We start from the raw sequence: 23,734 nt of genomic DNA, 5'->3' as shown, positions 1-23,734 counted from the left end.
TGGCAAAAGGTCGCAAAGTTCAAGGGGGCCGAATACTTTCGCAAGGCACTGTACCTGCTGGAGCGCGTGCTACAGGTGGATGATGCTATGGTGACCAGCGAGCTGAGATAAGGGGGGACTTTACCTAGCAGGGTCTTGTAGATGACATAGAGCCAGTGGGTTTGGCGACGAGTATGAAGCGAGTCTATCCCAAGTCTATCACCCCCACACGTATCCAGGAGAATTGCCAGGTATTATCTCCCATAATTCTCCATTATTTGAAGAGGTGTGTCATCTGATTTAGTTCACGTGTGTGGCTGTGGGGTAATTGTCTTTTTGAACCATGCAGGTGTTTGACTTTGTGTTGAGCGACGAGGAAATGAAGACCATTCTGGGCTTCAACAGGAACTGGAGAGTCTGCCCAATGAGAGGGTGAGGCCCTACGTGGTTTATTTTGACCAATGTACTGTATTTTACAGTATACACTCTCTCTGCAGAGGCTCAAACTGTTTAAATAAGTATTATGAAGTCAAATCATAATTTTAATGTGATGATGACAGCTATGTGTGTTATGATGTTACTTTTCTTTGCATGCAAATATACTTCATGTTTATTTGATTTCTGAACATGTGAAAAACTGTACTGTCTCTCTGAATGGTGTTTCCCTACTTCTTTCCCTACTTCAATGCTGAATTTTAAGGAAAGTTACATCTGGTGCTATGACTTGGTTGAGATGTCTGTCCTCTCTCTGTTTAGATTCATTATTATTTCTCCCTTTAAGACAATATGCATAAATAGCCATCCTTGAGCTAGTTTCTAGCGATTGACTGATTTAGTATCTGTGTGTTTCAGTATTGTATTTCTCATGACATATACACTCTGACCTATGTTATAGCATGCTAACCTAGCATAATGCACAATGGTAATGGTAGGATTGAAAAAAGCTTGAGGGTTTGGTAGGAAATCTGGAGCCTAGGATCTGCTAACGCACAGTAGGGTGTTTGTGGCTTCTCACATGACCTAGTTTGTTTGTCTCTTTCGATTTGAGTCTCCAATGGTCTCTCTCAAACTTTTTCATCCACATTTACAGGCCATACATTACCAATATGACTTTATAGAATTGATGTTAACCATAGGAATTCATAGTTTAACCATAGGAGCTGGGTATGTCATACCTGGTCTTACTGAAGTAAGTTACAGAAATACCACAATGGTACATGGACATTGTATGTGATGTACAGTATTACATATCAACTGTGAGATTTTTCATTTAAATCCATCTGTTTTTGTTTCAGGGATAAAAACAGCCAACGAGTAGAAAATTGGCATATAGACATAGTATAGACATAGCTTATCCAAATAGTACATTGACCTATATGCATTAAGATATTTTGTTGAACACTCCCTTCCATCAAATTCCTACTCACAGGAGCCGTTTTCCCTAGAAATAGTCATCCACACTCCTTGCCTAACCGGATAAAGCACTTCAACTCTTTGACTGACTCATGATGTGGTTTGAGACTGTTGTGAAATTCCCAGTTCCCTTTTTGTGAAAGGTTAAATACATTTATTTTTTACCAATAAAGCTTTCTTTGCTCCAGTCATTGTGCAGTTGATAAGAAAATATTCATATATCATGGTTAGCAGTTTAAATATATCGAAATACATGACATCTTAGTGCAGAACATCAATAAATTCTGGAATTAATCACATTTTACTGTGTAAATTGTCAATGTTAACATATTGTTTGAGATATATCTCTAAAGAGCGCTGTCTAAGCAATGATGAATAGAATTTTATATTAGAACAAGGCGCACAGGGACACCATGATTTGAAAGGCACTTTCCGACATGTAAGTACACTTACAACTGTGCAACATTTATAATAAACGTGTTTAAACTCTGAACAAGTAAAGGCAACACTATTTGGCACTTACAGTTGAAGTCGGAAGTTTACATACACTTAGGTTGGAGTCATTGAAACTCGTTTTTCAACCACTCCACAAATTTCTTGTTAACAAACTACAGTTTTGGCAAGTCGGTTAGGACATCTACTTTGTGCATGATACAAGTCATTTTTCCAACAATTGTTAACAGACAGATTATTTCCCTGATAATTCAATGTATCACAATTCCAGTGGGTCAGAAGTTGACTGTGAATTTTAACAGCTTGGAAAATTGGACATTGACCTGAGGATATATTTCAAAGCCTACCTTCAAACTCAGTGCCTCTTTGCTTGACATCATGGGAAAATAAAAAGAAATCAGCCAAGACCTCAGAAAGAAAAATGGTAGACCACATGTCTGGTTCATCTTTGGGAGCAATTTCCAAATGCCTGAAGGTACCAAGTTCATCTGTACAATCATTAGTACGCAAGTATAAACACAATGGGACCACGCCGCCGTCATACCGTTCAGGAAGGGGACGCATTCTGTCTCTTAGAGATGAACATACTTTGGTGCGAAAAGTGCAAATCAATCCCAGAACAACAGCAAAGGACCTTGTGAAGATGCTGGAGGAAACAGGTACAAAAGTATCTATATCCACAGTAAAACAGAGTCCTATATCGACATAACCTGAAAGGCCGCTCAGTAAGGAAGAAGCCACTGCTCCAAAACCTCCATAAAAAAGCCAGACTACGCTTTGCAACTGTACATGGGGACAAAGATTGTACTTTTTGGACAAATGTCCTCTGGTCTGATGAAGCAAAAATAGAACGGTTAGGCCATAATGACAATCGTTATGTTTGGAGGAAAAAGGGGGAGTCTTACAAGCCGAAGAACACCATCCCAACCGTGAAGCACGGGGGTGGCAGCATCATGTTGTGGGGTTGCTTTGCTGCAGGAGGGACTGGTGCACTTCACAAAATAGATGGCTTCATGAGGATGGAAAATGATGTGGATATATTGAAGCAACATCTCAAGGCATCAGTCAGGAAGTTAAAGCTTGGTCGCAAATTGGTCTTCCAAATGGACAATGACCCCAAGCAGACTTCCAAAGTTGTGGCAAAATGGCTTAAGGACAACAAAGTCAAGGTATTGGAGTGGTCCATCACAAAGCCCTGACCTCAATCCCTTAGGAAATTTGTGGGCAGAACTGAAAAAGTGTGTGCGAGCAAGGAGGCCTTACAAACCTGACTCAGTTACACCAGCTCTGTCAGGAGGAATGGGCCAAAATTCACCCAACTTATTGTGGGAAGCTTGTGGAAGGCTACCCGAAACAGTAAAACAATTTAAAGGCAATGCTACCAAATACTAATTGAGTGTATGTAAACTTCTGACCCACTGGGGGGAAAAAATGAAATAAATAAAAGCTGAAATAAATCATTCTCTCTACTATTATTCTGACATTTCACATTCTTAAAATAAAGTGGTGATCCTAACTGACCCAAGACAGGGAATTTTTTACTAGGATTAAATGTCAGAAATTGTTAACTGAGTTTAAATGTATTTGGCTACGGTGTATCAGTGTAAACATCAATAGTATTCTCTGAGGCTACCAGGAACATATCCCAGTCCGCGTGATCAAAACAATCTTGAAGCGTGGATTCTGATTGGTGAGGCCAGTGTTGAATAGTGCTTAGCACGGGTGCTTCCTGTTTGAGTTTCTGCCTATAGGAAGGGAGGAGCAAAATGGAGTCATGGTCAGATTTGCCGAAAGGAGGGCGGGGGAGGGCCTAGTACGCATTGTGGAAGTTAGAGTAACAGTGGTCCAGCGTTATGTCAGAACAAGTGCTAAAGTTGATATGCTGATAGAATTTAGGTAGACTTGGTCTCAAATGTGCTTTTATTAAAGTCCCCAGCTACAATAAATGCAGCCTCAGAATATATGGTTTCCAGTTTGCATAAAGTCTAGTGAAGTTCCTTGAGGGCCGTTGTGGTATCGGCTTGAGGGGGGATATACACGGCTGTGACAATAACGGAAGATAATTATCTTGGGAGACGATAGTCGGCATTTGATTGTGAGGAATTATAGGTCAGGTGAACAAAAGGACTTGAGTTCCTGTATTTTGTTACAATTACACCATTAATCATGAAACATACACCCCCGCCCTCCTTCTTCCCAGAGAGATGTTTATTCCTGTCAGCGAGACGCACCGATAATCCAGATGGCTTTAACGACTCCGACAGCATATCCCGAGAGAGCCATGGAAAGCCACCCTTGCCCTAATTTCGTCAACTGAACTGGACATTTGCGAGTAATATACTCGGAAGGGGTGGGTGGTGTGCACGCCTCCGAAGTCTGACCAGAAGACCGCTCCGCCTACCTCTTCTCTAGCGGCGTTGTTTTGGGTCGGCCTCTGGGATCTGTTCAAATGCCCTGGGTGGTGCAGATATATGATCTGCTTCAGAAAAGTCGTATTCCTGGTCAAAGTGCTGGTAAGTTGACGTCTCTCTGATATCCAATAGTTCTTCCCAGCTGTATGTAATAACACTTACAAATTTCTGGGCTAACAATGTAAGAGATAATACATTAAAAAAACAAAATACTGCAAAGTTTCCTAAGGACTAGAAGCGAGGTGCCATCTTTGGCCACAATGGTGAATGACTGAAACACAAACAAATAAACTCACCTCACCCTTGAATAAATACTTGCATAAATATTTAGAAGAGTCCAATGTCTAGGAGACTCTCCTTCACACACAGTTTCATTCACAGTGTTGAAGCAATCGAGAAAAACAGTAAAGAATGTGATCTAACAGGTTATTGGTTCATTTCAGTTGGCATAGTAATGTGTTCAAAAGGTTCAGTGGTGCCAGTTTCCTTATCTAGGACCTCCCTCAGCTAAGAGTGTCAGGGAGGTGTAGCCCTAGAGCAGTTACCCTCAGGGCACTACAGTCATAATAAAAAGGCCAGCTCATTGAGCACTTATTGATACAGATTTAGGGTGATTTACACTGATACTCCTCATCAGATACGGTAAGTTTGACTCTTCCTTCAATATAAACTAACCCAGAAGATGTGAGAAATAAGAAGTAGCTGAGGTGACCCTAACAATGTTATTTTGTTTCTTCCATTTAGCTCAGCATTGTTCCCTCCTAAAATTCCGCAATGGCATTTTTAGCTGAACAGAGAAGCAAGGGGGTTATTTTAAGAAGTAAGGAAAGGGAATTAGAAGAGGGGGAGAAGTGCACTAGGTACTTTTTTAAGAAAATAGTTAGTAAGGGTAGGTTAATGACTCGTTTAAAAAATAAAGATGGGGTTTTAAAAACAGATACAGAAGGAATAAAGGAAGTAGTTGAGGATTTTTATGGGGAACTGTTTGGGGTAAAAGATGTGTGCGAAGAAACAATGGGGGACCTTTTAACATACATCGACAAGACCCTACCCAAGACAGACGACCTGACAAAAGACCTGACGAGGACCGAAATCGAACAAGGACTGAAACATTTTAAGAGGGGTAAATCACCGGGGGAGGACGGCCTCCCTTTGGAGTTTTATTTGACCTTTTGGGATGTTTTAGCCGACGAACTTCTGACTGTTTTTACCGACTTTGAACATCTTGACAGATTACCTGACAGTTTTAGAGTGGGGATCGTGACTCTTTTATATAAGAAAAACGACAGGACTGACTTGAAGAACTGGAGACCGATAACCCTTTTAAACTTTGATTGTAAACTTTTTACCAAGGTTTTAACACTCAGAATGTCTTCTGTTTTAGGGGAGGTGATCCACCCGGACCAAACCTGTGCCGTGCCCGGAAGGAAGATCACGGACACGCCTGATACTGATCCGAGATGCCATCTGTTATGCGAGAGACAGAAACATGCGGCTTGTAGTCCTAAATTTAGATTTTGAAAAAGCCTTTGATCGGGTCTCGCACCAGTACCTCTTTAAGGTACTGCAAAAAATGGGTTTCCCGGACAGGTTCTTAGCTTGGGTGGGACTGCTGTATGGGGACATCACCAGCAAAATCCTTGTAAATGGGCATCTGTCAAAAGCAGTGGGAGTACACTGCGGCGTCCGTCAGGGCTGTCCGTTATCTCCTCTTCTGTTCGTAGCCTGTATTGAACCACTGGCACAGGTCTTGAGAAGGGACCAAGGATCAGTGGGGTGGGTATCCCGGGGAGTGGGGGGATGACCGCCAAGTGCGTCTTTTATATGGACGACGTCAACATTTTATGTACCGACCTTTTATCTGTCGACAGGACTCTGGACAGGACTGACTGGTACGGTCGAGCCTCTGGGGCGAGACTGAACAGAGACAAGACAGAGGCCCAATTCTTCGGACCGTGGGCAGACCCAGACTTGACCAGACTACCTCTGACAGTTAAACTAACGGACATAAGGGTACTGGGGGTAAAGTTTGACCGGGGGGGAGGAGGGAGTGGTAACTGGAGTGGAATCCTGGGGACCGTAAGACAGAGACTGGGTTTTTGGGGACTACGACAGCTGACTCTTGAGGGCAAGGTTTTAATCATTAAAGCTGTGATTTTACCTGTGCTTTTATTAATCAGTTCTGTTTTTATCCCCCCTCGAAGGAGTATTTTAGACCTGGAGCGAATGCTTTTCTACTTCCTGTGGGGAGGCAAGTGGGAGAGGCTGAGGAGGGAGGTGGTCAAGAGGCCCAGGTCCAAGGGGGGGAAAGGCTTGCCTGACCTCTACTTGTTCCTGGGCAGCCGCTACACAGCGTTACATCTGACTCTTGCCACCTCCCCGGTCAACAACAAGACTCAGGCCCTCGCACGGTTCTGGCTGGGATCATACCTCAGGACTCTGAGGCTGATCCCAGTCGACCTGCGAGCCCCGGTCTCTTTCCTGCTACCCCCGCCCTACGTCCAGCTCCAGAAGTTTTTAAGACATTTTAAACTGGAAAAAGAAACAGTCACGGTCTTAACAAAACACCGCTCTCTTCTCTCTCTTGTGCAGGAGCGGGAACCAGTATGTCCAGTGCGCGGGCTCGCTATAGGTGAGCCCACAACGGTTTGGCGCAACGTGGCCCATCCTGCTCTACTGAATCGGCATCGGGACCTGTCCTGGATGGTCGCCCACGAGATCCTCCCGGTCAGGGCCGTTATGCACTCACGGGGCATGGCGAGGACATCCGCGTGCCCCCGAACAGGCTGCGGCCAAGAAGAATCGGTGAGGCACATGCTCTGGGAGTGCAGAGCCGCCAGGGACCTGTGGAAGGAAGCAGGCCCCCTGATTACCTCGTGTCTGCCAGCAGGGGAGGACCTAACACCTCAGCTCGTGCTATATGGGGTGGGCCGAAGGCCCATTTCATCGAAGACCTTCACCAAGCTCTGGCCCACCCTCACGTGCCTGAAGGAAGCACTGTGGTCCTCCCGCAACCTGCTGGTAGCGAAAAACGTAGAGACCACCCCCCAGGCAGTGGCCATGGTAGCCACGGAAGCCCTGGGGTGGTACGAAAGGAAGGGGGCCTCGACCCCAGGCGAAGGGTCCCCCACAACACCCTAGGTCCCGGCGGCCACGGCCTGACAGCGCTGCGGCGCCTAGGGCGGTGCGCCTAGGGGAGGGATCTCCTCTGGGCCCCAAAGGATGGGACGATGGTCTATTCAGAGGAGCAGGATGAGGTGAGCTTGATAAAGACTCACCCCGCTCCTGTACAAAGGACTGAAGACAGCTTTTTAACAAAGTGGCTTTTTAACATGTTTTTCATGTCTTAAAAATGTTTTACCTTTTTAGATCATTAGTACACATTTTAAATGGCTTCTACAGATTTGATATTTTTACAAGGAAAGTACTTTTACTCATGGTTGTTTTAACTAATTGATTTTAACAACATGTACTTTTTAACAAATTCAAATGTAACTCTCAAATGCTGTGTTTTATGCCTTGTTGCCGTTTTTATGTGTGTAAATGATGTAAAAAATGTATGAGCTGTTTTTAAAGGAATTGTGCCAATAAAACTTTTCCAAAAGAAAAAAAAAAACGTTTTTACTTACCACCCCGCTGCTTGATCGACATGTCAGAGCCTGCATGGTGCTCTTTAATAAAGTTAGATCACATAATAAATTCATTAGTATTCTACATAAAACATAACCAACTATAATAACACGAGATAATGTTTCTGTTAAGAAAAACTAGCTAATTTCTCATGACATTTTAGGATGATTGTGCAAACGGTCACATTTTTCTGTCGTGCCGCCAAAATTGAACAGGGCGTGACACTAGGCAAAACATGGTAGGGTAAAGGTTAACACCATCTGCTCACGAAAAAACACTGTACATAATTCAAGATCTCAATTTATATTCCCATGAAACGGATTGAGATCAAATGGTTAGTATGCAGATACTGCATGGACGTTTCACTGGTAGAATGTGAAGAGTCATCATTCACGATTAACAGTGAAAAACGTGATGGGTGCGTAAAAAAAAAAAAAAGTGTGCATAAAGTAGATTATTAACATGTGCAGAGCGGTTGTTTAGCTCTGGGGAAGAGGCATCCAGGGGGATGGAATGGGGTGTTGCCATTGAATCGCGCAGCCTCAGACAAATCATTTCAACAGTGTCATTACCTTTCCTTCCTCGCCTCCAGACCGTGGTCGGGACGGGACAGAGATATTGAGAACTGCCAAGATGGCTGCTTGAACAGACGCTTTTTTCCGGGGTCCGTACCAAACTTCAGAAAGATTGTGAAAATTGTTTTTTTTTTCTTTAAAGTTTAGTCATTATTTTTATTTGTTCAAGATATAAGACCTTTCCTGTGACTGGAATGATAATTGGATAATTTATTTCAGCATGTCCATGCAAAGTCGTGACAAAAAAAGAAAGGAAAAAGTTAGCCGTTCTATTGCTAATCAACAAGAGAGAAACGTGCTTATAGACAACTGCCATAACTACACTTTGCCTATGGATAATATCATGCTTTCGAATGCTGAAGATGACGAATTCCCCTCTTTACCGGTTACTCCGTGCAAACCTCCACCCTCCAAAAAACCCAACATGAACTCTGACATCGTGGCTACCCTCTCCTTACTCATCAACTCCAGGTGTGACGCCATTGAGAAAATGGTAGGCGCGAACACCATGGTTATCGAAGGCTTGAAAAAGACTGTGGAGTTTGCATGTGGTGAAATTAATGATGTGAAAACGAGAGTGGCAAAAGTTGAAAAAAATGTGGAAAGGGTGGAAAAGAATAACAATGTCTACCATAGACGTCTCACTGATCTGGAACAATACACAAGAAAATGGAACCTGAGACTCTACGGCTTGCCAGAGGTGGAGAATGAAGATGTGCGAGGAGAGGCTATCCGTATCTGCCAAGAAGTTTTGCCTGCAGAGAAGAACAAAGTTGGTGATACCATCGACGTTGTACATCGCCTCGGCAAGAAGCAACAGCAAAGCGATTCAAGACCCAGGGGTATCATCATCCTATTCACTACCAGATTCTACAGGGATGCTGTCTGGAAAGCTGCTAGGAAGAACGCCTTCCTTCAGAGCCATGGTATGCGTTTCGCCGAGCATCTCAGCCCGGAAGACATAGAAAGAAGGAACAAGTTGTGGCCAACGATCAAGATAGCACGAAGTGAGGGGAAGGCTGCTTACTTCGTCGGAGGACGAGGTTTCATCAACGGTTCAGAAATCCATATTCCTCCCTAAAATCTCACCAGAAGGAACAGGTTGATGGTTTCAGCCATGGTATTCTCATTTTCCTTATGTGGTTTACCTAACAAGCATCAGGTGACTATTTTAAAGGAATACTCAGGTATTTCAATTCATTAATTTGTTCTTGTATGACCAGAAGTCCTATTTTGTTTATAAACTTACGAAGAAGATTGAAAGCTGAATTTATGTTTTATGTATACAGTAACTAAGATACTGTCCTAAATGGCATACAGGTCTGCTCTGACTTTACACGGTTATTGTTCTATTTAGTTATTAATACTTATTTCCAAAAAAGGTCTTAGGAACGTTTATATGTAAAACATTTTGTTATACAATTATTTTATGATCAGTTTTCATATGTACTTAAAATAGTAGGTACCCTTTTATTTAAATTATTATTTATTTTATTTCTCAAAATAGTTCCTGATTACACTAAAGAGGATTTTTAGTCTCTCTTACTACAAGAACCCTTGGTTTGGTCTTGAACATAATTTCCAGTTGAGTTGAATTTCAAAGGTTATGGAATAAGCTATTTTCACTTTAAATTGACTTAAATGGTGCAGATCTCGGTTCCTTATCGTTTACGTTCACTGCTCCTACGTCTTTGACTCATCCTACTACAGTTTATACTTTTATATAATCTTTGTTGTTTTGTCTTTGTCTATATTATCTCTTAATGCTAGGGGGTTACGAAACAGTGTGAAGCGCAAGGCCTTATTTCTATTTGCTAAACAATTTCGAACAGATTTTTGCTTTTTTCAAGAGTCTCACTCAATTTCTGCTGATGCCAACTTCTGGAGGTCACAGTGGGGCAACGATATTTGGCTTTCCCATGGATCTGAACGCTCTGCTGGTGTCACTACAATGAAAAATACCTTTGGTGGTAATATTCTACACTCGGAATGTGACCCCTTTGGTCACTTTATTTGTCTTGTGATCAGTTACAATGACATTACACTCATTACTGTAAACTTCTACGGGTACAACACCAAACATGAGAATGATGAGTTGCTTGAATCTATAGAGAAACATATACTTCATTGGTTATCTAAATTTCCCAATTCGTTATTATTGATAGGAGGGGACTTTAACATTACAATAGATAATTCAACTGATAGATGGCCCCCAGGTAGGCCAACCAATCAGAATTTGGGTTTAATACTTTTTATGGAAAAGTTTGATCTTACTGATATATGGAGAGAGAGGTTTCCGGCCAAAAGATCTTTCACTTGGAGTAACAAAACAGGCTCCAGACAATCCAGAATAGATTTTTGGCTTATATCCAAATGTATTGATAGTGAGTGTGTTACTACAAATATTTGTACTACTCCCCTCACAGACCATAGGGCTATTTACATTGATATCAAAATATTTACCCCTGATACGAACCTTGGTAGAACATCATACTGGAAGCTAAATGGCTCATTATTAAATAATGATATCGTTACATTTGAGGTTAAAGATCTGCTCTCACACTTTTGGAAAAGGGCTTGTGAAGAAAAATCTTATTGCAAGAACTGGGAGCTCTTTAAATTTGAGGTGTCCAAATATCTTAGAAAATATGGTAGTAATCTTGCTAAGACCAGAAGAGCTGAGGAGGAAAAGGTGATCATTAAGATAACTTCCCTTTCTCAGAGGTCCCCAGCTGACCTCTTGGGGGAGGAGAAGATGGAACTAATTGAGTTACAAAATAAACTGGATAATATATATAAATTAAAAGCAGAAGGAGCCTTTATTAGATCTAGGAAAAAATGGATTGAGGAGGGAGAACAGAATTCATCCTATTTCTTTAGACTTGAGAAATTTCACTCTAAAAATAACACTATCCATAAGTTAAACATTGATGGTGTTATTACAGATGACCAAAAATTAATCGCTAAATACTGCAGCAATTTTTACAGAAAATTGTATAGCTCTACGTACTGTCAGGAATCCACAGATATGTTTTTTAACTCACTGAATAATGTTCACTCTATCAGTGATATAGAATCTAAACAGTGTGATGAACCCATCAAAGTTGAAGAGATTATAGAGTCTATCAAACATCTAAAGAACAATAAATCACCAGGTGTTGATGGAATTACATCAGAATTTTACAAATTATTTTCTGAACAAGTAGCTCCCTTCCTATTTGAAGTCTTTTTAGAGAGTATTAAAAACAATGTTCTCCCTCCTACAATGAGTCAGGGGTTAATAACACTGATACCTAAACCTAAAAAAGAAGTGCTGCTCATCGATAACTGGCGTCCAATTTGTCTTCTTAATAATGACTATAAGATATTAGCCTCACTACTTGCAAAAAGAATTAAAGAAGTTCTGGATGCAATTATTGATGAAACACAGTCTGGCTTCATGAGGAACAGACATATTTCTAACAATGTCAGACTAGTATTAGACGTACTTGACTACTCAGACCTAATAACTGAGGATAGCTTCATATTATTTTTAGATTTTTATAAAGCATTTGACACAGTAGAGCATCAGTTTCTCTTCCACTCCCTTGAGAGACTTGGCTTTGGGGATTTTTTCTGTAAGGCTATTAAGACTCTCTATGCAAATGGTAACAGCTCTATCAAATTGAAATATGGCACCTCACCTAGATTTGAGTTAAAGAGAGGAATTAGGCAAGGTTGTCCTATCTCTCCATACCTGTTTTTATTAATCACCCAACTTCTTGCAAATTCTTTAAATAATAGTCCTGTACAAGGTATTTCCATAGCTGGTAAAGAAATTATTATAAGCCAGCTGGCTGACGATACTACACTTTTTCTGAAAGACGCTAACCAAATTCCCATATCGATCAATGTGATACAATCCTTTTCCAAAGCGTCTGGTCTATATCTTAACATTAAGAAATGTGAACTCATGGCTGTCAAAGATTGTGTGACACCTTCATATTATGGTATTCCAGTAAAAGAAGAACTTACATATTTAGGCATAACCATTACAAAGGATCAGAAGTCTAGAGGCTTACTAAATTTTAACCCTCTTATTAAAAAAACCCAGAAGAAACTAAATCAATGGCTACAGAGGGACTTATCTTTAAAAGGTAGAGTCCTGATAACCAAGGCTGAAGGTATCTCTAGACTAACATATGGTGCTCTATCTTTATATCTTGACCGTAAAATAAGCAAGGAGATAGACCAGATGCTTTTCAACTTTCTTTGGAGAAACCGTACCCATTACATTAGGAAAACTGTTGTAATGAACACTTATGAGAATGGTGGACTGAATTTTCTGGATTTTACTACTTTAAATAATACTTTCAAGATCATTTGGATAAAACAATTCCTAAGAAGACCCACTTCTATCTGGAATTTTATTCCTCATCATGTCTTCTCTACTTTTGGTGGCCTTAACTTCATGTTGTTTTGCAATTATAATATTGACAAAGTTCCAGTGAAACTTTCTGCTTTTCATCGGCAGGTTTTCTTGTCATGGTCCTTAATTTATAAACACAATTTTTCTCCACACAGATATTATATATGGAATAATCGGGATATATTGTATAAAAATACCTCTCTGTTTTTAGAATATTGGTTCAGAAATAATATCCTATTGGTGAGCCAACTGGTAAATGCAGAGGGTTTTTTACTCAGTTATAAAGAATTCTTATCACTTTACAAGGTCCCTGTAACACCTAAAGATTTTGCAATTGTTTTAGATGCCATTCCCTCAGGTGTTGCTATGTTATTCAGGAACATGTCAAGACCTGACCCTCAGAGCCTACCTTCTATTGACCCTGTTGACTCATCAGTAGGAAAGATTTGTTTCTCTTTTGGTCCATTCAACAACAGAGCGATACGATCCTTGTTTCAGCAGGATGTTGTATCTATACCTTATGTCATGCCTTATTGGAATGGATTTATTGATAATATCTGTTGGAAAAAAGTTTGGATGTTGCCACAAACATACCTACTTGTTAACAAAATTAAGGAAATTTCCTTTAAAATTATTCATAAATATTATCCTGCCAACCACTATATGAAGAAGTTTAAGGAAAACATCAACTCAAATTGCTCCTTTTGTAATGACCACCCAGAAACAGTTGTGCATCTTTTTTGGCATTGTATGCATGTAAGAAAACTGTGGCAAGACATCAGTAGGTTTATAATTGAACACATTTATGAAGATTTTACACTATTGTGGAGAGATGTACTGTTTGGATTCTTTACATACAATAGAAATAAGCGGAATCATTTTTATGTAATTAATTTCATTATTCTTTTGGCCAAATTTCATATACACAAATGTAAATTTACAAACAGAAAACCACATTTTCGTACCCTACAAAAAGAAATTGAACTGTATTTTAAGACGGTTAAATGCTCTACTAACAAAAAAGCTGTTAGAATTGTAAGTATATGCATGTCCCTTAAGGTCCTTGTGTAATTGTAATGTGATATTGTACCCCCTAGCTCGATTGTCTATTATTTGTAATCTATGTATGCTTGTGTTCCCTCATGTGCTTTATGTATTGATTTGTTGTTAATAAAAAAAAATAAAAAAAATAAAAAAAATAATAAAAAAAAGACCGTGGTCGGGACGATGCTCTAGGGTAATTCCCACATTTGGGGTTCTTATCTGCCGAGCTGGTCTGGAATTCCACTGAAGTAGTTCATATTTATTAAACTTGTACACCATGTCAGGTAGAGAAAGAGAATCAGAATAACAGAAGGAATCAAAGACTGGTTGGTAAAGTAGGGGTATAGCTTTAAAACACCGAAGTGCATTATGGGTAACATAGTAAGTTAACTTTTGTTTTTGATGCAATTGTTGTGTGAGCAACGCTCTATTATATTGTCATATTATTTTCTCTGTTATTCTGATTCTCTTTCTCTGTCATCCTCTTTCTCTCTTTTCCCCTCACAGGGTCCTGTTCCGCTTTCACAGGGCAGTATTTCAATGAGAATAACCAAGAGGTGATTAAAACCACCTGGAACCTGCGGTCGTCAGAGCCATCTCTCGGTCAAGACTGGGAGGGCACAAGGTGAGATGGTACCCTCAATGAATAACAGGATGATGTACTGTATGAATTCAATTAATGTATGATGTTTAGCTTGTGTGTCTAATCTATTGACCATGTGTATGTCTTTCTCGAATCTCTGAAGATTTCTTATCTTTTGACATGAAATTCCTATAATATGCTTATTCCACAAAGTTAATTTTCCCACCTATTAGTCTGAGTAGGCAATGTGTATGAATTAATATTGTCCATGATTAATTGCACTGCATTTCATAACAAATCATTAATCTTACTTTGTCTCTTTGTGTCCTTAGAGTTGGAACTGATATATTCCGTAGGGTTGCTAAATAAGGAACAAAAGAAGAGGGACAAAAGAAGAAATTCATGAAATGTGACAGCACTGAATTAAATCATTAAGGAAATAAACATATTTTAACTGAATGCATGTGTCCAATCAATTTAATAATAAGGGCGATTCCAGCGTTTTGGACATTACATTTTAATGCAAAATCACAACTTTAATGTCTTGTAGAAAAGACAAATCAAATTAAAGTTTATTTGTCACTTGCACCGAATACAACAGTGAAATGCTTACTTACAGGCCCTAACCAACAGTTCAAATTTTAAGTAAAAAATAGGTAATAGGTGAACAATAGACAAGTAAAGAAATAAAAAACAACAGTAAAAAGACAGTGAAAAATAACAGTAGCGAGGCTATAACAATAGCAAGGCTATATACAGTAGCGAGGCTATAACAATAGCAAGGCTATATACAGTAGCGAGACTATAACAGTAGTCGAGGCTATATACAGGCACCAGTTAGTCAGGATAATTGAGGTAGTATGTAGATATGGTTAAATTGACTATGCATATATGATAAACAGAGAGTAGCAGTAACGTGAAAGAGGGGTTGGCAAGTGGGCGGCAGCGTAGCCTAGTGGTTAGAGCGTTGGACTAGTAACCGGAAGGTTGCAAGTTCAAACCCCCGAGCTGACAAGGTACAAATCTGTCGTTCTGCCCCTGAACAGGCAGTTAACCCACTGTTCCTAGGCCGTCATTGAAAATAAGAATTTGTTCTTAATTGACTTGCCTAGTTAAATAAAGGTTAAAACAAAATTTTATTTTTGTTATTTTTTTATTTTTTAAAGTGGTGGGTGGCGGGACACAATGCAGATAGTCCGGGTAGCCAATGTGCACCGGTTAGTCGGGCTAATTGAGGTAGTATGTACATGAATGTATAGTTAAAGTGACTATGCATATATGATAAACAGAGATTGGCAGCAGCATAAAAGAGGGGTTGGCGGGCACAATGCACACAAAATATAAATTGTACTTTGGATGTGTGTGTGTGTCCTTGGGGGGAGTGTATATTCAAAAAAGGCAGATTTTTGGATGCAACATGAAATGGACAAACTTTTGGTGGAAACTAAACATATACGCAAAAGTCTAAGTCTCAGGTCAAAACATGCAGAGCCATTTCGAAGGAAAGTCTTGGCTGAACACAACGATCATTTTGAAAAGATTGTCATTTCCAAATGAATACAGTACATTAGACCGCTGCGCTGCTCAGGAGCCCCTACTGGCTAAAAGTAAGTTGGCTCAGGCTAGGCCCCTTAGTTCCATTTAAGGGAAATCTTAATTTGTATTTATTTATTTGGTGGCGAAGTAAATACAATACAAATAAATACAATATAGCAAGTAAAACACTGGAATGGTAGATTTGCAGTGGAAGAATGTGCAAAGTAGAGATAGAAATAATGGGGTGCAAAGGAGCAAAATAAATAAATACAGTAGGGGAAGAGGTAGTTGTTTTGGCTAAATTATAGATGGGCTATGTACAGGTGCAGTAATCTGTGAGCTGCTCTGACAGTTGGTGCTTAAAGCTAGTGAGGGAGATAAGTGTTTCCAGTTTCAGAGATTTTTGTAGTTCATTCCAGTCATTGGCAGCAGAGAACTGGATTGAGAGGCGGCCAAAGAAAGAATTGGTTTTGGGGGTGACCAGAGAGATATACAGTGCCTTGCGAAAGTATTCGGCCCCCTTGAACTTTGCGACCTTTTGCCACATTTCAGGCTTCAAACATAAAGATATAAAACAGTATTTTTTTGTGAAGAATCAACAACAAGTGGGACACAATCATGAAGTGGAATGACATTTATTGGATATTTCAAACTTTTTTAACAAATCAAAAACTGAAAAATTGGGCGTGCAAAATTATTCAGCCCCCTTAAGTTAATACTTTGTAGCGCCACCTTTTGCTGCGATTACAGCTGTAAGTCGCTTGGGGTATGTCTCTATCAGTTTTGCACATCGAGAGACTGACATTTTTTCCCATTCCTCCTTGCAAAACAGCTCGAGCTCAGTGAGGTTGGATGGAGAGCATTTGTGAACAGCAGTTTTCAGTTCTTTCCACAGATTCTCGATTGGATTCAGGTCTGGACTTTGACTTGGCCATTCTAACACCTGGATATGTTTATTTTTGAACCATTCCATTGTAGATTTCGCTTTATGTTTTGGATCATTGTCTTGTTGGAAGACAAATCTCCGTCCCAGTCTCAGGTCTTTTGCAGACTCCATCAGGTTTTCTTCCAGAATGGTCCTGTATTTGGCTCCATCCATCTTCCCATCAATTTGAACCATCTTCCCTGTCCCTGCTGAAGAAAAGCAGGCCCAAACCATGATGCTGCCACCACCATGTTTGACAGTGGGGATGTTGTGTTCAGGGTGATGAGCTGTGTTGCTTTTACGCCAAACATAACGTTTTGCATTGTTGCCAAAAAGTTACATTTTGGTTTCATCTGACCAGAGCACCTTCTTCCACATGTTTGGTGTGTCTCCCAGGTGGCTTGTGGCAAACTTTAAACAACACTTTTTATGGATATCTTTAAGAAATGGCTTTCTTCTTGCCACTCTTCCATAAAGGCCAGATTTGTGCAATATACGACTGATTGTTGTCCTATGGACAGAGTCTCCCACCTCAGCTGTAGATCTCTGCAGTTCATCCAGAGTGAACATGGGCCTCTTGGCTGCATCTCTGATCAGTCTTCTCCTTGTATGAGCTGAACGTTTAGAGGGACGGCCAGGTCTTGGTAGATTTGCAGTGGTCTGATACTCCTTCCATTTCAATATTATCGCTTGCACAGTGCTCCTTGGGATGTTTAAAGCTTGGGAAATCTTTTTGTATCCAAATCCGGCTTTAAACTTCTTCACAACAGTATCTCGGACCTGCCTGGTGTGTTCCTTGTTCTTCATGATGCTCTCTGCGCTTTTAACGGACCTCTGAGACTATCACAGTGCAGGTGCATTTATACGGAGACTTGATTACACACAGGTGGATTGTATTTATCATCATTAGTCATTTAGGTCAACATTGGATCATTCAGAGATCCTCACTGAACTTCTGGAGAGAGTTTGCTGCACTGAAAGTAAAGGGGCTGAATAATTTTGCACGCCCAATTTTTCAGTTTTTGATTTGTTAAAAAAGTTAGAAATATCCAATAAATGTCGTTCCACTTCATGATTGTGTCCCACTTGTTGTTGATTCTTCACAAAAAAATACAGTTTTATATCTTTATGTTTGAAGCCTGAAATGTGGCAAAAGGTCGCAAAGTTCAAGGGTGCCGAATACTTTCGCAAGGCACTGTACCTGCTGGAGCGCGTGCTACAGGTGGATGATGCTATGGTGACCAGCGAGCTGAGATAAGGGGGGACTTTACCTAGCAGGGTCTTGTAGATGACATAGAGCCAGTGGGTTTGGCGACGAGTATGAAGCGAGTCTATCCCAAGTCTATCACCCCCACACGTATCCAGGAGAATTGCCAGGTATTATCTCCCATAATTCTCCATTATTTGAAGAGGTGTGTCATCTGATTTAGTTCACGTGTGTGGCTGTGGGGTAATTGTCTTTTTGAACCATGCAGGTGTTTGACTTTGTGTTGAGCGACGAGGAAATGAAGACCATTCTGGGCTTCAACAGGAACTGGAGAGTCTGCCCAATGAGAGGGTGAGGCCCTACGTGGTTTATTTTGACCAATGTACTGTATTTTACAGTATACACTCTCTCTGCAGAGGCTCAAACTGTTTAAATAAGTATTATGAAGTCAAATCATCATTTTAATGTGATGATGACAGCTATGTGTGTTATGATGTTACTTTTCTTTGCATGCAAATATACTTCATGTTTATTTGATTTCTGAACATGTGAAAAACTGTACTGTCTCTCTGAATGGTGTTTCCCTACTTCTTTCCCTACTTTCCCTACTTCAATGCTGAATTTTAAGGAAAGTTACATCTGGTGCTATGACTTGGTTGAGATGTCTGTCCTCTCTCTGTTTAGATTCATTATTATTTCTCCCTTTAAGACAATATGCATAAATAGCCATCCTTGAGCTAGTTTCTAGCGATTGACTGATTTAGTATCTGTGTGTTTCAGTATTGTATTTCTCATGACATATACACTCTGACCTATGTTATAGCATGCTAACCTAGCATAATGCACAATGGTAATGGTAGGATTGAAAAAAGCTTGAGGGTTTGGTAGGAAATCTGGAGCCTAGGATCTGCTAACGCACAGTAGGGTGTTTGTGGCTTCTCACATGACCTAGTTTGTTTGTCTCTTTCGATTTGAGTCTCCAATGGTCTCTCTCAAACTTTTTCATCCACATTTACAGGCCATACATTACCAATATGACTTTATAGAATTGATGTTAACCATAGGAATTCATAGTTTAACCATAGGAGCTGGGTATGTCATACCTGGTCTTACTGAAGTAAGTTACAGAAATACCACAATGGTACATGGACATTGTATGTGATGTACAGTATTACATATCAACTGTGAGATTTTTCATTTAAATCCATCTGTTTTTGTTTCAGGGATAAAAACAGCCAACGAGTAGAAAATTGGCATATAGACATAGTATAGACATAGCTTATCCAAATAGTACATTGACCTATATGCATTAAGATATTTTGTTGAACACTCCCTTCCATCAAATTCCTACTCATAGGAGCCGTTTTCCCTAGAAATAGTCATCCACACTCCTTGCCTAACAGGATAAAGCACTTCTACCCATTGACTGACTCATGATGTGGGTTGAGACTGTTGTGAAATTCCCAGTTCCCTTTTGTGAAAGGTTAAATACATTTATTTTTTACCAATAAAGCTTTCTTTGCTCCAGTCATTGTGCAGTTGATAAGAAAATATTCATATATCATGGTTAGCAGTTTAAATATATCGAAATACATGACATCTTAGTGCAGAACATCAATAAATTCTGGAATTAATCACATTTTACTGTGTAAATTGTCAATGTTAACATATTGTTTGAGATATATCTCTAAAGAGCGCTGTCTAAGCAATGATGAATAGAATTTTATATTAGAACAAGGCGCACAGGGACACCATGATTTGAAAGGCACTTTCCAACATGTAAGTACACTTACAACTGTGCAACATTTATAATAAACGTGTTTAAACTCTGAACAAGTAAAGGCAACACTATTTGGCACTTACAGTTGAAGTCGGAAGTTTACATACACTTAGGTTGGAGTCATTGAAACTCGTTTTTCAACCACTCCACAAATTTCTTGTTAACAAACTACAGTTTTGGCAAGTCGGTTAGGACATCTACTTTGTGCATGACACAAGTCATTTTTCCAACAATTGTTAACAGACAGATTATTTCCCTGATAATACAATGTATCACAATTCCAGTGGGTCAGAAGTTGACTGTGCCTTTAACAGCTTGGAAAATTGGACATTGACCTGTGGATATATTTCAAAGCCTACCTTCAAACTCAGTGCCTCTTAGATAAAGATAAAGATAAAGCAAAGCAGTTCGACACACACAACGACACAGAGTTACACATGGAATAAACAAACACAGTCAATAATACAGTAGAAAAATAAGTCTATATACAATGTGAGCAAATGAGGTGAGATAAGGGAGGTAAAGCGCAAAAAAGGCCATGGTGGCGAAGTAAATGCAATATAGCAAGTAAAACACTGGAATGGTAGATTTGCAGTGGAAGAATGTGCAAAGAAGAGATAGAAATAATGGGGTGCAAAGGAGCGAAATAAATAAATAAATACAGTAGGCGGAGAGGTAGTTGTTTTGGCTAAATTATAGATGGGCTATGTACAGGTGCAGTAATCTGTGAGCTGCTCTGACAGTTGGTGCTTAAAGCTAGTGAGGGAGATAAGTGTTTCCAGTTTCAGAGATTTTTGTAGTTCATTCCAGTCATTGGCAGCAGAGAACTGGAAGGAGAGGCGGCCAAAGAAAGAATTGGTTTTGGGGGTGACCAGAGAGATATACATGTACCTGCTGGAGCGCGTGCTACAGGTGGATGATGCTATGGTGACCAGCGAGCTGAGATAAGGGGGGACTTTACCTAGCAGGGTCTTGTAGATGACATAGAGCCAGTGGGTTTGGCGACGAGTATGAAGCGAGTCTATCCCAAGTCTATCACCCCCACACGTATCCAGGAGAATTGCCAGGTATTATCTCCCATAATTCTCCATTATTTGAAGAGGTGTGTCATCTGATTTAGTTCACGTGTGTGGCTGTGGGGTAATTGTCTTTTTGAACCATGCAGGTGTTTGACTTTGTGTTGAGCGACGAGGAAATGAAGACCATTCTGGGCTTCAACAGGAACTGGAGAGTCTGCCCAATGAGAGGGTGAGGCCCTACGTGGTTTATTTTGACCAATGTACTGTATTTTACAGTATACACTCTCTCTGCAGAGGCTCAAACTGTTTAAATAAGTATTATGAAGTCAAATCATCATTTTAATGTGATGATGACAGCTATGTGTGTTATGATGTTACTTTTCTTTGCATGCAAATATACTTCATGTTTATTTGATTTCTGAACATGTGAAAAACTGTACTGTCTCTCTGAATGGTGTTTCCCTACTTCTTTCCCTACTTCAATGCTGAATTTTAAGGAAAGTTACATCTGGTGCTATGACTTGGTTGAGATGTCTGTCCTCTCTCTGTTTAGATTCATTATTATTTCTCCCTTTAAGACAATATGCATAAATAGCCATCCTTGAGCTAGTTTCTAGCGATTGACTGATTTAGTATCTGTGTGTTTCAGTATTGTATTTCTCATGACATATAAACTCTGACCTATGTTATAGCATGCTAACCTAGCATAATGCACAATGGTAATGGTAGGATTGAAAAAAGCTTGAGGGTTTGGTAGGAAATCTGGAGCCTAGGATCTGCTAACGCACAGTAGGGTGTTTGTGGCTTCTCACATGACCTAGTTTGTTTGTCTCTTTCGATTTGAGTCTCCAATGGTCTCTCTCAAACTTTTTCATCCACATTTACAGGCCATACATTACCAATATGACTTTATAGAATTGATGTTAACCATAGGAATTCATAGTTTAACCATAGGAGCTGGGTATGTCATACCTGGTCTTACTGAAGTAAGTTACAGAAATACCACAATGGTACATGGACATTGTATGTGATGTACAGTATTACATATCAACTGTGAGATTTTTCATTTAAATCCATCTGTTTTTGTTTCAGGGATAAAAACAGCCAACGAGTAGAAAATTGGCATATAGACATAGTATAGACATAGCTTATCCAAATAGTACATTGACCTATATGCATTAAGATATTTTGTTGAACACTCCCTTCCATCAAATTCCTACTCATAGGAGCCGTTTTCCCTAGAAATAGTCATCCACACTCCTTGCCTAACAGGATAAAGCACTTCTACCCATTGACTGACTCATGATGTGGGTTGAGACTGTTGTGAAATTCCCAGTTCCCTTTTGTGAAAGGTTAAATACATTTATTTTTTACCAATAAAGCTTTCTTTGCTCCAGTCATTGTGCAGTTGATAAGAAAATATTCATATATCATGGTTAGCAGTTTAAATATATCGAAATACATGACATCTTAGTGCAGAACATCAATAAATTCTGGAATTAATCACATTTTACTGTGTAAATTGTCAATGTTAACATATTGTTTGAGATATATCTCTAAAGAGTGCTGTCTAAGCAATGATGAATAGAATTTTATATTAGAACAAGGCGCACAGGGACACCATGATTTGAAAGGCACTTTCCAACATGTAAGTACACTTACAACTGTGCAACATTTATAATAAACGTGTTTAAACTCTGAACAAGTAAAGGCAACACTATTTGGCACTTACAGTTGAAGTCGGAAGTTTACATACACTTAGGTTGGAGTCATTGAAACTCGTTTTTCAACCACTCCACAAATTTCTTGTTAACAAACTACAGTTTTGGCAAGTCGGTTAGGACATCTACTTTGTGCATGACACAAGTCATTTTTCCAACAATTGTTAACAGACAGATTATTTCCCTGATAATACAATGTATCACAATTCCAGTGGGTCAGAAGTTGACTGTGCCTTTAACAGCTTGGAAAATTGGACATTGACCTGTGGATATATTTCAAAGCCTACCTTCAAACTCAGTGCCTCTTAGATAAAGATAAAGATAAAGCAAAGCAGTTCGACACACACAACGACACAGAGTTACACATGGAATAAACAAACACAGTCAATAATACAGTAGAAAAATAAGTCTATATACAATGTGAGCAAATGAGGTGAGATAAGGGAGGTAAAGCGCAAAAAAGGCCATGGTGGCGAAGTAAATGCAATATAGCAAGTAAAACACTGGAATGGTAGATTTGCAGTGGAAGAATGTGCAAAGAAGAGATAGAAATAATGGGGTGCAAAGGAGCGAAATAAATAAATAAATACAGTAGGCGGAGAGGTAGTTGTTTTGGCTAAATTATAGATGGGCTATGTACAGGTGCAGTAATCTGTGAGCTGCTCTGACAGTTGGTGCTTAAAGCTAGTGAGGGAGATAAGTGTTTCCAGTTTCAGAGATTTTTGTAGTTCATTCCAGTCATTGGCAGCAGAGAACTGGAAGGAGAGGCGGCCAAAGAAAGAATTGGTTTTGGGGGTGACCAGAGAGATATACATGTACCTGCTGGAGCGCGTGCTACAGGTGGATGATGCTATGGTGACCAGCGAGCTGAGATAAGGGGGGACTTTACCTAGCAGGGTCTTGTAGATGACATAGAGCCAGTGGGATTGGCGACGAGTATGAAGCGAGTCTATCCCAAGTCTATCACCCCCACACGTATCCAGGAGAATTGCCAGGTATTATCTCCCATAATTCTCCATTATTTGAAGAGGTGTGTCATCTGATTTAGTT

The 23,734-nt window shown here is 39.8% G+C and overlaps 2 long non-coding RNA genes across 2 annotated transcripts; both read left to right on the top strand.

The window, feature by feature from the left end:
• The first annotated feature begins 97 nt into the window (after positions 1-97).
• LOC116354961 (uncharacterized) lies at positions 98-19,803 on the top strand. Its single transcript, XR_004204136.1, has 3 exons — positions 98-230; positions 329-411; positions 18,433-19,803. It is a non-coding gene; the product is annotated as an uncharacterized LOC116354961 (long non-coding RNA).
• Positions 14,088-14,955, top strand: LOC109879116 (uncharacterized). Its single transcript, XR_002253479.2, has 3 exons — positions 14,088-14,294; positions 14,421-14,538; positions 14,829-14,955. It is a non-coding gene; the product is annotated as an uncharacterized LOC109879116 (long non-coding RNA).
• Positions 19,804-23,734: the final 3,931 nt, after the last annotated feature.

Source organism: Oncorhynchus kisutch, linkage group LG19 (genome assembly GCF_002021735.2).
Source record: "Oncorhynchus kisutch isolate 150728-3 linkage group LG19, Okis_V2, whole genome shotgun sequence".
NCBI classification, from domain to species: Eukaryota; Metazoa; Chordata; class Actinopteri; order Salmoniformes; family Salmonidae; genus Oncorhynchus; species Oncorhynchus kisutch.
The sequence above is the reverse complement of the archived record's forward strand: the minus strand, read 5'-3'. Positions and strand labels throughout refer to the sequence as shown.